The following is a 15,479-nucleotide window of genomic DNA, read 5'->3' as shown; positions in this document are numbered from 1 at the left end:
GTTATTCTTAACCAGACGTACGCAAACATCGCAGTACCCACAACTTGCGACACCTCACATTAGTGAAAATTAACCCTTATGCAGAGATGGCAGTAGACCTATAGAGTTGGCCATCATGCCGGTGTGGGCGTGGAGGGGTTCCACCTCTAACGAAAAAAAAGAACATTACACCTGGTTATCGGAACGTATGGCGGGCGACACTCAGGTTGGTACCCCACAACTGTCTTGGCTTGAAAGAGGTTTTTACCTTTATCTTTGTTTTTTCTTCTTTGTTGGTTTAAAGATTTTATTTATTTCATTTATTTGCTGAAATTTTTTGAGAAAAGTATGGTGCGTCTCCAGACACACCTTCTCCCTCACTGAGGCCCATTTCGAAGCTGGGCTCTGCACAGAAGACAATTCTACTCCAGTCAATCAGATTCAAGGCAGAAGACGTGTGTGCAGACGCCCGAGACAGCGGTGGGATACGAATCTGTTGTCCGCCACACGTTCGGACAGCCGAGAGTGATGCACTTCGTAGCAGGATCCCTTTGGTTGTCATTCGCAGCACGCTTGCATCAAAACTGTACGTCGACGTTATTCTACGCTCCATTTTGTTGACCTTTATGACAAGCCGTCCTGGGATTACATTTCAGCAGATAATGCCTGCCCTCACATGGCGAGAGTTTCTACTGCTTGCCTTCGTGCTTGCCGAACCCTACTTTGGCCAGCAACGTCGCTAAATCTCTCCCCATTTGGGAATTTTTGGAGCATTATGGGCAGGACAATCCAATCAGCTCGGGATTTTGACGATCTAACTCGTCAACTGGACAAAATTTGGCATGATATCCCTCACGAGGAGTTCCAACAACTCCATCAATCGGTGCCAACCCGAATAACTCCTTGCGTAAGGACCAGGCGCGGACCAACGCTGAATTTCTGAAGCTCTTTCTCTTGAATAAATCATCCAATTTTTATGAAATCGTAATCATCGTTTTATCTCCACACCACGTCTACCGATTTCCGTCCCATTCGGATAATTCCTTCGTGTTGCATTGTTCCTTTTGTTTTAGAGCGTTGTAACTTATCACTATGTTTACGACGTTTCTCATTGAGCCATAAACGTTATCTCGCATTTCTAGCTGCTTCTCTCACACAAATAATGATAAAAGTTCAGAAATTCAGGGCCGCCACCAGCCCAAGCCCTTCCTAAGCATTTAGAGAAAAACGGAGCTGGAAAATTATTAGTTTAATTAATTTAATAATTTAACTACAAGTATGCAAATTTCTTTAAGTATCCAGATAAATAGCACTCCATGTCGTGCATGAAGCAACTTGATTAATTCAGGATTGGAAATCGGAATAAGGGGGTAAGATGGACACCAAAGAAGTTATCTTTCACGTAGATTATTTATTGTAACTAAATATTTGGTTGCACATCCTAACTAAACATAACTGGTGCCTGACTCGAAAAATTTAAATTACGTGAAAATGAAACAGAGCACAATTTAACTACAGCAAAAAGAAACACGGAAGACGGGAGTGGGAGACCATGATACTATCATCTCCTTTGCATTAATACCATAAAAATATCTCAGTGAGGTTTGCATTACGGTTCTACACATGCACTATTCTGGACAGAGGTTTAACCAATACACGAGGCTGTGCGATAATTATTTAACATACTAACTGCGTCTGCTGCTTGCAAACGGCCGAACTAGAGCACGTGGTGCATTCTGTCTCAAACTGTTGGGCTGCTTTGCAGAAAGTGCACGGAATAACAGATATTCTTGCAGAAATTGTAGCTCATTAAACAAGCAAACTGTTAAAATAACGCCGGCCTGAGTGGCCGAGCGGTTCTAGGCGCTTCAGTCTGGAACCGCGCGAACGCTACGGTCGCAGGTTCGAATCCTGCCTCGGGCATGGATGTGTGTGATGTCCTTAGGTTAGATAGGTTTAAGTATTTCTAAGTTGTAGGGGACTGATGACCTCAGATGTTAAGTCCCGTAGTGCTCAGAGCCATTTGAACCATTTTTTGTTAAAATAAAGCCTATTGCAGTGCCGTGGTGGACCAGAAGGGTCATTGATACCAAACACGTGGCACAAAATCAACACACAAAGACAAAAGTAATTTCCACAAAATATAAGATTAAAAATCGTAAAAAAATAACTCGCTTCACACGCTTCAGTTAAGCTGAAGCTCTTAAGTATTTCACCAGTTAAACATAACGAAGTCCTAACTCAAACTGCTTCCTATCGCCTGAAACGCCCCTTAAGAGCTACGATCCGTACTCACTAAGCGTTCACCGAAGAGTGCCCCTTTCCCTTTCCAGATTACCTAGCTCCTCGTGCAGCGGAAGCTACCAGAGGGGTAGCCCTCCGTCACCAACCTCACACACAAAAACAGCCTTCGACTAAGATGGGTAAACCTCTCTGTTCAGGTATTGGAAACCTAAGTTGGTCATCCTGTGCTCTCCTTTGAATGAGAAGCAACATCGTCTGCTCCCAGCAGACGATGACCAATTCAGCGATTCCCACAAAAATAACCGAAACCCACATTAAAACACACATATAATAATGAATAGGCCTTACTTGAGTGCTCAGTCTTTATGGAAGAGTTCATGAATTGAGCTAAAATCAGGTTGTACGAGGTGCATTCAAGTTCTAAGGCCTCCGATTTTTTTCTATTTAACTACTCACCCGAAATTGATGAAACTGGCGTTACTTCTCGACGTAATCGCCCTGCAGAGTACACATTTTTCACAACGCTGACGCCATGATTCCATGGCAGCGGCGAAGGCTTCTTTAGGAGTCTGTTTTACCACTGGAAAATCGCTGAGGCAATAGCAGCACGGCTGGTGAATGTGCGGCCACGGAGAGAGTCTTTCATTGTTGGAAAAAGCCAAAAGTCACTAGGAGCCTAGGTGAGTAGGGAGCATGAGGAATCACTTCAAAGTTGTTATCACGAAGAAACTGTTGCGTAACGCTAGTTCGATGTGCGGGTGCGTTGTCTTGGTGAAACAGCACACGCGCAGCCCTTCCCGGACGTTTTTGTTGCAGTGCAGGAAGGAATTTGTTCTTCAAAACATTTTCGTAGGGTGCACCTGTTACCGTAGTGCCCTTTGGAACGCAATGGCTAAGGATTACGCCCTCGCTGTCCCAGAACATGGACACCATCATTTTCTCAGTACTGGCGGTTACCTGAAATTTTTTTGGTGGCGGTGAATCTGTGTGCTTCCATTGAGCTGACTGGCGCTTTGTTTCTGGATTGAAAAATGGCATCCATGTCTCATCCATTGTCGCAACCGACGAAAAGAAAGTCCCATTCATGCTGTCGTTGCGCGTCAACATTGCTTGGCAACACCCCACACGGGCAGCCATGTGATCGTCCGTCAGCATTCGTGGCACCCACCTGGATGACACTTTTCGCATTTTCAGGTCGTCATGCAGGATTGTGTGCACAGAACCCACAGAAATGCCAACTCTGGAGGCGATCTGTTCAACAGTCATTCGGGGATCCCCCAAAACAATTCTCTCCACTTTCTCGATCATGTCGTCAGACCGGCTTGTGCGAACCCGAGGTTGTTTCGGTTTGTTGTCACACGATGTTCTGCCTTCATTAAACTGTCGCACCCACGAACGCACTTTCGACGCATCCATAACTCCATCACCACATGTCTCCTTCAACTGTCGATGAATTTCAATTGGTTTCACACCACGCAAATTCAGAAAACGAATGATTGCACGCTGTTCAAGTAAGGAAAACGTCGCCATTTTAAGTATTCAAAACAGTTCGCATTCTCGCCGCTGGCCATCTGCCGTACGGTACTGCCATCTCTGGGACGTATTGACAATGAACGCGGCCTCATTTTAAAACAATGCGCATGTTTCTATCTCTTTCCAGTCCGGAGAAAAAAAAATCGGAGGCCTTAGAACTTGAATGCACCTCGTACCGAATTCGACAAGAGTCTTATGAAACGACTTCACAGAGACGTTTCTGTGTACATCTGTCACTACTCCAGCATTGCTTTTTCGAAAAGTGGCTGACGTCTAAAGCCTCATTTCCTAGCTAGAGGCAGGTTTCGAACTCTGTACGCAGTCAGTGACGGCGCCGTGCGTCACTGTTATGGCGTGGCCGCTGCGCGGCAGGGCGCGCTGTTTGTTTTTGAGCCACGTCGACAACTGTTCGCCGGCTGAGGGGCGCTGTTTGCGCCCGGCCGCAGCGGTCGCGCGTTAATTACGGCCGCCGGCCGGCTATCTGGACGTACAGTAGTGCGCGGCGCCGCGCCGCACCGCCCCGCGCTGTACGTGCCCGCCAGCCGGCCACAGCCGGCAGCCAGCAGGCCGGCCGCCAATCGATGCGGCGCTGCCTTATCAGTGCGCGGTCACGTCACGAGCGTGTTTTTATATCCGGCACGCCCCCCGCTAAATCAGCCGCCTAATTGCCGAAACACGCGCCCCCGCACGGCCAGCCACCGCGATCCGTGACCGCACCGCCGCCCGCCGCCAGAAGAAACTGATACCGCTACCTCTCGTCCGTACAGTCAAGCAGTCTGGTAGCTGTAGTATTCGTATGGTTCAGCGCCGCGCCTACACTTATCACAGAAAGTAGGCTCGTAGGGAGTATCATGCAGAATTTGTGACTGGATTGGGGATTTTTTCGTAGGGAGAATGTAAGGTTGTAAGATGGCAAGAACTATGCCCCTTACATGAAGTCATTAAAGATCACCTAACTCACGTTGAGCGAACAGTAGGGCTGAACAAAAATGACTGACAAGGCACAATGCATCTTGTAGAGGGTATAGTATGAACGTATTGGAATAATTAATGTCGGGTGATGGTTTTAAAGTAATTCACACGACATGAAAACTTTGTGGAAAGGTGTCGATTTACTGGAGGCTAGTTTACCCCAGGGAAGTACTCAGAATTGACCGTGGCCGCCGGGGGAGCGGCTAAGGGAAGCGACAACAGGCAGCTTAGGCCGGCTAAAGCTCTGAGAAAGCGGTACAGGGCGTGGCCTCCAGCCGCCTTAAGATGAGTGACAGTGAGTGGGTTGTTGACCCTGACTTCATGCTGGTGTACCAGGAAACAGACGGAGAACTGGACGCCTGTTGATAAATGTCCATCGTCCCGTTTTCTGTGAAACATGCGAGAAAGCCGCGCAAAGCTACGGTGGAGCGGTCAACAGAGGTCAAAACATGCGTGTTCGTGGCTATAGCAACTTCACGCTCAATTCACGGTCTGCAGAGTCTGAAGCAAATCAGGTGAAGAGCGACAGAATGAAATACGCCGGCCTCTGATGGGAATGTAGGACCGAGGAATTTGAAGTACTCTCCTGGGAGTCAGAATTCCGGAAAACTTGGTGTTTGTACAGACGCTAACCTTGATGGGTGGCCTGGGAGGAGATAAATAACAGAAGTTGAAAGGGAAGGGAAATTTTGTGGGAATTTGTTCACTTCCCAGAGCAGGCATTGGTCGGCGCTGGGAAGCAACGCATAATTAATGCGACTTGTGCTGCAATTGGCGTACGTGGTTTTGCTGGAGGGGAAACCAAGGCGAAGAGCAGACTGGGAGAAGTCTCCGTACTGGTCTCCCATTCCCAGCTTGCCTAGAGTGTGGACGTGGCATTCTTGACTCAGCTTGCCTGAGAAAGAGTGAGCATCTCTGCAGTTTAGGACTTAGCAAATGGAATGATTCAGCTTGGAGATAGGAAGTTTTCGTTCAGCTATGTACTGAGCAAGATAGGTAGGAGTGAATAGACGAGCGCAGCCTTGCAGCACCACGAGGTGGGCCGACGTCCGCACAACGACGCCACTCCGCCACGCTGAATTCGGTGATATTGCGCCCGCTCTGGCCACTGATTAATTTGTTGGATCACGTCGGCAAAGTTTCCACGAGGGTTTCATGGGCCGTGTAGTGTAGAAATTTTCTCGCACTTCGCATTACGCCTGGGTCAGTCGATAGGAATTACTTTTGATTTATCGCGCTTTACTCCACGAAAACGCAATTTATTACCACTGCCTGTTAGGAGAGTCATGTAATGTGATGATTGAAGATCGTGAGTTAAAATAAATATGTGCTAATCGTCTGCATCTGTTTTCAATCAAGTAGCTGAAATTCCAAGTCACTTTCTTAATTAATTTCATGTTAAACATTTTCATCTGGTGTTCAATAGCTGAATATAACATCAATGTGCACCCATTTTTAATTAAAAGGGATCCATTCTGAATCAATTAATGTCAAGACTGCCACCGCAGTTCAATCAGGAGTCACAGGGCCTTATTTGCCTCTTTGCGTTATCCGATATTGCGGCAGTTTTGCACTCTCTGTCGATCTGTTAGTCAGTTACCTGGGGTGAACACACACCAAAACCAGATCAGTGACGGGTGGGGTGTTACAAGGTGCCAGGACATGGGCACTTACACGTTAGCTTACCAACATTGGTATTAATAATAAAGGGACTGGCAAGGGCATCAGATCATGACTCTATTGGATTATGACAAATATGAGGCACTCTCGAGCAGTACTCCCTGCATGTATGCAGGACTTAGCCACTAAATTAGAGCGTTGGTGAAAAGCGTCAGAAGTTGAGAATTGTGGAATGTAAAGTCTGCAGATGGCCGTAGCTGGCCGGGCCGCCGTGGGCGGCAGGTAGCGCTCACCGGAAACTTGGGACAATACGGCGCTTTTGGGGGTAGCCCGGCATCCGGAGCCACCAGTGCTGGGCAACACGTGGCGAAGACGGGAATTTCGTTTGCCCAGGGGCGTTATGACCTACTTGATCATTGGGTAGATTTCAGTCGAGGGATTTCAGCGATGTGGCAGGTGGCAGTTGACGCTAAATAACGAAAAGTGTGAGGTGATCCACATGAGTTCCAAAATATATCCGTTGGAATTCGATTACTCGATAAATAGTACAATTCTCAAGGTTGTCATTTCAACTAAGTACCTGGGTGTTAAAAATTAGGAACAACTTCAGTTGGAAAGACCACTTAGATAATATTGTGGGGAAGGCGAGCCAAAGGTTGCGTTTCATTAGCAGGACACTTAGAAGATGCTACAAGTCCACTAAAGAGACAGCTTACACTACACTCGTTCGTCCTCTGTTAGAATATTGCTGCGTGGTGTGGGATCCTTACCAGGTGGGATTGACGGAGGACATCGAAAGTGTGCAAAAAAGGGCAGCTCGTTTTGTATTATCACGTAATAGGGGAGAGAGTGTGGCAGATATGATACGCGAGTTGGGATGGAAGTCATTAAAGCAAAGACTTTTTTGTCGCCGCGAGATCTATTTACGAAATTTCAGTCACCAACATTCTCTTCCGAATGCGAAAATATTTTGTTGAGCCCAACCTACGTAGGTAGTAATGATCATCAAAATAAAATAAGAGAAATCAGAGCTCGAACAGAAAGGTTTAGGTGTTCGTTTTTCCCGCGCTCTGTTCGGTAGTGGAATGGTAGAGAGATAGTATGATTGTCGTTCGATGAACCCTTTGCCAAACACTTAAATGTGAATTGCAGAATAATCATGTAGATGTAGATGTAGAGTATTCTTCCGCCGCGTTTTCGTAAGCGTGGGAGACGTTAGAATTGTGGAGCGACTTCGCCTTCAGCCACCGAGCGGTACGGACTTGGAGACGGCGTCTTGGCCATCGTCTTCGAAGGGAGATATACGGTCTGTATCGCAGCATTGCACCATCGCATGTTCCGTGCAGAGTTCTGCGGTTAGAGCTCTCTGTGTGCTCAGAAGTGAGATTTTCACCAACGCCTAACCACTTCCAATTACTTACCTAATATTCTCGATCTAGAAGTTGTCCTTGCGAGGTGCAGAGTATTTATCAACGCAGCTGCCGGTAATAGGGGCGCGTAATTCCAAATTGGTAATGTACCATTCTCAGGAGTGTGTGGGTGGACAAAGAGATTCACATTTTCTTTTTTGTAAATTTTGTCAGTTGTGGGGAAAATCAAATTAAAATGCCAATATTACGATCGAATTATCGACTTCATTGTAGCTAGCATTTACCCTGTCCCAGTAAGCTTTACATGTACTCTAGTCACTGCACAGCTTGCCCAGAGCCGAAGGAAAGAAGGTTTGCAGTCTTCTATGTCAGCGACGGACTGATAAGAATACAAGAATAGACCGAAGAGTCATCCACAGGTATAGAAATATTAGTTAAATTGAAGTTGGGGGGGGGGGGGGGGAAGGGGGAAGAAAAGAGAAGGAAATAATGATACCAGCTTCATTGGGCCTTTATGCGGAATCAGCTACGGTTAGTGAATATGTTTGATGGACTAGGACTCGAACCCAGGATCTTCTGATTATTAGGCACTTGCGCTAACCACAGAACCATCTGGACCAAGTGTTTATGGCCACTGCGCGTACCATCTCGGCACGTCTCTCCACCGACTCACTCTTCCACCAGTTCGCAGTCACTGTCTATGTCCGAAAGAACAGACACCATGAATTCATATAAGATATGGAAATAACTTTAGGTGTGCCCCATGGAAGCACGGTGGGACCCTTGCTCTTCATATTGTGTGCCTATGACTTTAATGTCCTCGCTGTCTTAAATGGTTCAAATTGTTCTGAGCACTATGGGACTTAACATCTGAGGTCATCAGTCCCCTTGAATTTAGAACTACTTAAACCTAACTAACCTAAGGACATCACACACATCCATGCCCGAGGCAGGATTCGAACCTGCGGCCGTTGCAGCCGCGTGGTTCCGGACTGAAGCGCCTAGTACCGCTCGGCCACAAAGACCTGCTCGGTGTCTCAGTGGTAGGCCAAAAGTGTCGGTTATATTGTAAGTAGGCTGTTTAGGTTTTCTTATTGGTAACGCCACGTAGTGCTCTGTATGAAAAATCACTGGCTGTGCTGTGTGCAATCTGTGGCTAGTTTGCATTGTTGTCTGCCATTGTGGTGTTGGGCAGATGGATGTGAACAGCGCGTAGCGTTGCGCAGTTGGAGGTGAGCCGCCAGCAGTGGTGGATGTGGGGAGAGAAATGGCGGAGTTTTGAAATTTGTAAGACTGGATGTCATGAACTGCTATATGTATTATGACTTTTGATGACTATTAAGGTAAATGCATTGTTTGTTCTCTATTAAAATCTTTCATTTGCTAACTATGCCTATCAGTAGTTAGTGCCTTCCGTAGTTTGAATCTTTTATTTAGCTGGCAGTAGTGGCGCTCGCTGTATTGCAGTAGTTCGAGTAACCTAAATTTTTGTGAGGTAAGTGATTTGTGAAACGTATAGGTTAATGTTAATCAGGGCCATTCTTTTGTAGGGATTTTTGAAAGTCAGATTGCGTTGCGCTAAAAATATTGTGTGTCAGTTTAAGCACAGTCATGTATAATTGTTCAAAGGAGACGTTTCATATGGCGACCCTGCCAGGATAACAAGACGCACAGTTTAGCGCTACAGTACACGTATTTGAGTGATTAATTTTGTACTTAAAACATTTATTTTTAACGATCTCTGAAGTACAATGATACAAAAGTTTTCCATGATACATTTCATTCCATTGCTGTAATCTGTAACACCTGAGGGTATAATTACATTATTCCTCAGAGGGGTACATGCTTACAATGTGTACCATGTGTGTGGCAAAAACAAGGAGCCCTAGCTAATATCGTATTTGTTTATACAACTTTACACATCGGTACCATATTCCTCTAAGACAATTACACAGCTATCTGATCATTTAACTGAGAGAGACATACATGTTTTTTTTACTACATCAGTGACACATGTTTACACAATTACACAGTTGGATAACTTCACACTTATGAAAGTGTATTTTGTTTGTACTTTGTGAACTGTTCGTATTTTTTCAGAACCATTTTGATACTATGAGAGCTTTGAATGTCGTATTTGGTAAGGGATCATGATTTTTAAAGTACGTTTGAGGTAGAAGCCACTATTGAAATGAGCAGAGAATTTTCTTTAGGTTTTGATATTATTGGAGGAAGCTACGACGATTTTGAGATTTGACTGAGGTGTTATGATGTTATTATTATGGTGACAATGTGTATTATGTTGTTGAGGTATGTTTGTGATCAATAAGCTGATGCTATATGAGGAATTTGATTATGCTATGTATTTATTATGATGAAATATTGAAGTGTCGTCGCAAGATTGACGTGTCGACGAATATGTATATGTGTAATAAGGTAAGGAGTAATGAATAGTGGTTAGGGACTCTGACTTGTGAAAAAGGATGTTGGAAACCAAGAATCGAACTTCAAGAGTTATGAAATGTGTGTAAATGCGTGAATGTATCACAATGCCGGCGTAAATTTTTTGGACACTGTTATATTCATAGGATTTTGTTTCTACACATTTGCAACGCAAATTCTCGACCTGTGAAATTTTTTATATGAGACTGTCACTGTAGTGCAAACTGGTGTCGTAAATATTTCGGTAAGAAAGTTATGTGACCACCTTCATGTAATGCATCGTGGGCACCCAGCTGTGCGACAGTCACCTGAAAAAAAAACCATTAGTGTGCGCCTTTCAGAGGCACAGGTGGAGAAAAAAGGAGGCCATTATCCTTGCTATTGACATTTCTTTGTAGAAAGCATCGCAAATACGACACGCTCAAACTTGAAAACATATGATTACACTGTGGAGCTCGTAATTTATGATATTTGATAAAATGCCTAGTGAAATGATGAGAAACATTTTATATCTATTGTCTTTCTAGTTGAGAGTTTGCTCATTTTGTTTAATATCTAGTTTCTAGCTGCACTGCAGCATTGGTTAAAAGAAAATTTAATAGATGTACTAATAGCACTATTTTCTGTCTACAGACCCAGTAAAGAATAATTTTATGATGTACTTTCATAGAAAAGAGAGCACAAATAGACATTTACCTTCACAGGAACTGCAAAAATAATTTTTTACGACTTGGTAACTTGTCTGCTAGAGTAAGTTACAGTGATGGATCACCCTAGTGTTAAGATGTGACATAGGTATTAAACATGGCCATTTTTACTGTAATATTTTTTCTGTTGAGTTTTGTCATGTTTAGATATAAGTTATTTCATTTGCTGCTGCTGTTTGCCAGGCATAGTGGTACTAAATTTGACTTTGTATTACTCGGTTAAGCCAGTTTTACTACTGATTTATTTTTATTGTTTGCTGCACATTGCCTTATATTAGTTGTAATATTGCAATTGCTTTGCTAATTTCTATAATGCTGCTTGCTTCGCCAATTTCCATTTTTTTGTCATTGCTGTTTGTATTAAGTGTTTTATGCTGCTGCATTGCCTCCTCCCATAGTTTATGCATCTGAGCTCAGTAGATTTAAGTTAGCTTAAGAGGGGGTAGACTGTATAAGAAACTAACTATGATGGATTGGAAGAAATGCATTGAGAAGCTATAAGAAAATGGTTTGGCCAAAAAAGTAGTGTACAGTGGAAAAAAAACTATTTTTGAAAGAGGATGTGAACAGAATACAGAAAGCATGCTTGGATAGGATTTTTTTTTTTTTTTTTTTGGCTGGAGCAAATGTCGAATTAAGAGGAACAATCTATGGAATGAAGTTTTGGGTTGGACTGCGGTACCAAATGTTACACTGAAAACAAACCCTGTCCTTTCCTTTTGTGTTATTCCACTATGTGTTTGTGTACCCTTGTGTATTTGATTTCTTCCTGTCTCTGTGTAGTTTCATAGTACTTTTTTCTCTTCTATTACTAAGCTACTATGATGAGGAATACTGTTATCCTCAAATATAATTGGCATTATTAATATGTTATTTACCTTATAAATGTGCTTAGACATTATTTATTCTGTTTTGTTTTAATTCTCATGTGTAAAGTTGATGTTTCAAAAGTTATTCTGATCTTTTATGTATTTACTTATGTCATAATTCCTGTAACACGGATTTATATGTTAGTTCGATTCTTTTGTAAAGCCTGTACTACAAATGTTATCAGTATTGTTATGTTTTCAATGATGTATTTTCTACCTTTGTTATTGTATTCTTACGTTATAAAATTGCAATTGACAGCAGTTCATCAAATTAAGTAACTTGTAAGTTACATTTCACTGCACACGTTTCTGTTGGTCATAGTGTATGGACAATATATGAGAAGTAGGGACTGATAGTGTTTGCACGTGTGTTAATAATTCAGCAAGGGACTGGATAACAGCATTGCTGGTTCGAAGGACATTTCAAAAAAAATTTTGTGAGTGCACAAGTGGTGGTTCATGGACTTGCTATATTATCCGCAAGACTCTTCAATGGTGATTGTGCACCTGCACAGTCAAATAGATGGCTGCTGGCTATCTCTCCAAGGACTACAGTAGGTCTGCATCTGTGATGGCCCACCAATACCACAATCTCTACCAGGACTACAGTGTGTCTGCACCTCTGGTGGCCCACCAATACCATACTCTATACCAGGACTACAGTGAGTCTGCTCTGTGATGACCTACCTAACAATATTCTTCAAAACGTCGAATGACTCTGCTGTGGGTTTCCTCTGTTGTGGCCCATTACCTGTCTACATGTCAAGAGTCAGCGCTGTCTTTCCGTTGGAAGGACAACATTACTTCTTCAAGACAGCATGGACCTCCACTACTTTCATGTGCATTTTATTTTACTGATCAAACTTTCAGAAGAACACTGTAATTTTACTGTGAGGATTGATCAGGACTGTCCTTTTGGACTGTGAGAAAATTGTAGCTTTTGACCAACATTGTATCAATACGTGCGTGCATTTGATTTCTTTGTTACTGTAATTATGAAAAATTTTATTCAAATCTGTATTGGCCACTGCCCAAAACAATTTGTAAAATTGTGGGGAGCATGGGGGCTATGTAAGTAGGCTGTTTAGGTTTTCTTATTGGTAACGCCACTTAGCGCTCTGTATGAAAAATCACTGGCTGTGCTGTGTGCAGTCTGTGGCTAGTTTGCATTGTTGTCTGCCGTTGTAGTGTTGGGCAGATGGATGTGAACAGCGCGTAGCGTTGCGCAGTTGGAGGTGAACCGCCAGCAGTGGTGGATGTGGGGAGAGAAATGGCGGAGTTTTGAAATTTGTAAGACTGGATGTCATGAACTGCTATATATATATTGACTTTTGATGACTATTAAGGTAAATACATTGTTTGTTCTCTATTAAAATCTTTCATTTGCTAACTATGCCTATCAGTAGTTAGTGCCTTCCGTAGTTTGAATCTTTTATTTAGCTGGCAGTAGTGGCGCTCGCTGTATTGCAGTAATTCGAGTAACCAAGATTTTTGTGAGGTAAGTGATTTGTGAAACGTATAGGTTAATGTTAGTCAGGGCCATTCTTTTGTAGGGATTTTTGAAAGTCAGATTGCGTTGCGCTAAAAATATTGTGTGTCAGTTTATGCACAGTGATGTATAATTGTTCAAAGGGGACGTTTCAATATCCCAATGGAGTCCTACGATTTTTATGTGTCTCTTATCACTTCTCTCACCTCTGGGAACGTCTGTTATTGTGAAACGTGTCGAGTTGCACCGTAGACCAGACTGCATGTTAGTAGGTCCCCCTGTGACTGGTTGGGTAAGTCAGTTCAAAGGGAAGGATATGTCAAGTCCATTAGTAAGTACTCTGGTGCTCAAACCATCTTTCGAGTTGATGAAGTCTCTACTTCTTCTTCTACTTTTTTTTTTTTTACACCGTATTAATCCTAACCTCTCAGTTTTCGCCGATCATGCTCTTATATGCAAGATTTAAAGAAAACTACGTCTACAGATTTGTGGAGCTTTTCTTTATTATGACACCGTCATCATGGGAGCACTGGTGAAGGGCCTGACACTGGACGTCCCTTTGCCCACAATGTTAATACTTGTTTCAATGCTTCCTGTGCAGCATGTTGACACTAGTATTTGACTGGCAATGCAGTAACGTGTTTCTGATAGGGAGGATACATTTTAATTACTGTTAGCAGTATCCACGTCCCAGGAAAAACAAACTATTGATGAGCGGCAAGGTGTCTCTATGCAGGTCGATTTCCAAGGAAGATGTTACCAAATCATGTCACATTGCGAAGACTTGATGGCTATCTTCGCGAAACAGCGTCCAGCATCCCTTAGAACAGACAGACGGGAAACGACCTCGCAGTGCGCGAACAGTACAGTACGAAGAGGCTGTGTTACAGGGGATTGCAGGGGATTGAGAACAACCTTCTTATTTTCTGTAGAATAACTTCTATTACTGTAACGTGTAAAAGGTGGTTGTAGGATTTACTAGCTCACATCTATGATGCTGAGGTCACATACTCCACACCGCCGTACTAGGCAAGGTCCTAGCGGAGGTGGTTTGCCATTACCTTCCTCCGACCGTAGTCAGGATGAATGATGATGATAAAGACGACACAACAACAACACCCAGCCATCTGGAGGCAGGGAAAATCCCTGACCCCGCCGGAAATCGAACCCGGGACCCCGTACACGCGAAGAGAGAACGCCACCGTAAGACCACGAGCTGCGGACACTCATATCTATAGATATTTAAAAAAAAACTTTTTAAATATTAAGCCTGTAGCCATATTTAAAAATTAAAGTTGTGATATATATATATGTAAAACACCTCGTTCCACATCATTACGATTTATCGTGAAAATGACCCATGGAACTAACTAGTGCTAACACCATCATAACCAAGGAAATAAATTCTTCCAATCTCACTGAGTGGAACATCTTGCACAATTTGGGCATGTATCAGTTCAGTTATCAGAACGCACATGATCTATCACCTGACGCCTCCCCCCAAGTGCATGGAATTTAGTCGGTGGCATCTACACCAAACTGTATAAACATCTCTTACTTACAAACATTTTTTTTTTTTTACTCACAGTGACGACGTCACGAGAGATAGAATATTCAACAGCCACCCTAGCCGCGTGTGGAAGTTGGCAAATCCTGAGGCAGCTCCTGTGTTCCATCATCAACAGAGATTTACCATAAATGTGTTCTTTGGTCCTGTGTCACGGTCGTCTAATCGCGCCGTGTCTTCTGCCAAACATGTCGGTGTACACCCTAGGACTGATCGGAAGGCAACTGATGTCAGTGAGACATGGTCCTAACACCTCGCACACTGATTCGATGTAACAGTACCAAGTACATCTGATGACGACACGTCGAGATCGATCATGGTACAATAAAATGAAGAACATTTAAATGCGTTATGATTTCATTTATTTTTTATTGGGATCGCAGTTTCAAATATTACTCACATTCAGGCACAAAAATCAACTGGAAATGTACACACCGTCATAAATACATCCGCTAGTCCTAACTCCATGAAAGAATGAGACGTGTCGACGTCACGCAGTACTGAAATAAACGTACATCCAAACAAAAACCAACACAGTAGAATATTTTCTGAAGTTGGTATGATTTTGTTTTGCAGTTGGATATGTTTATGTTTACATTTGCCTTTGAGATCGCTGCCTGATTACTCGAAATTTGGAAGGTATAATCGAAAACAGCCATGTTTATTAAATTCTGTTGTTAATTTGTA

Source organism: Schistocerca cancellata, chromosome 5, assembly GCF_023864275.1.
Source record: "Schistocerca cancellata isolate TAMUIC-IGC-003103 chromosome 5, iqSchCanc2.1, whole genome shotgun sequence".
Classification (NCBI taxonomy): Eukaryota; Metazoa; Arthropoda; class Insecta; order Orthoptera; family Acrididae; genus Schistocerca; species Schistocerca cancellata.
The sequence above is the reverse complement of the archived record's forward strand: the minus strand, read 5'-3'. Positions refer to the sequence as shown.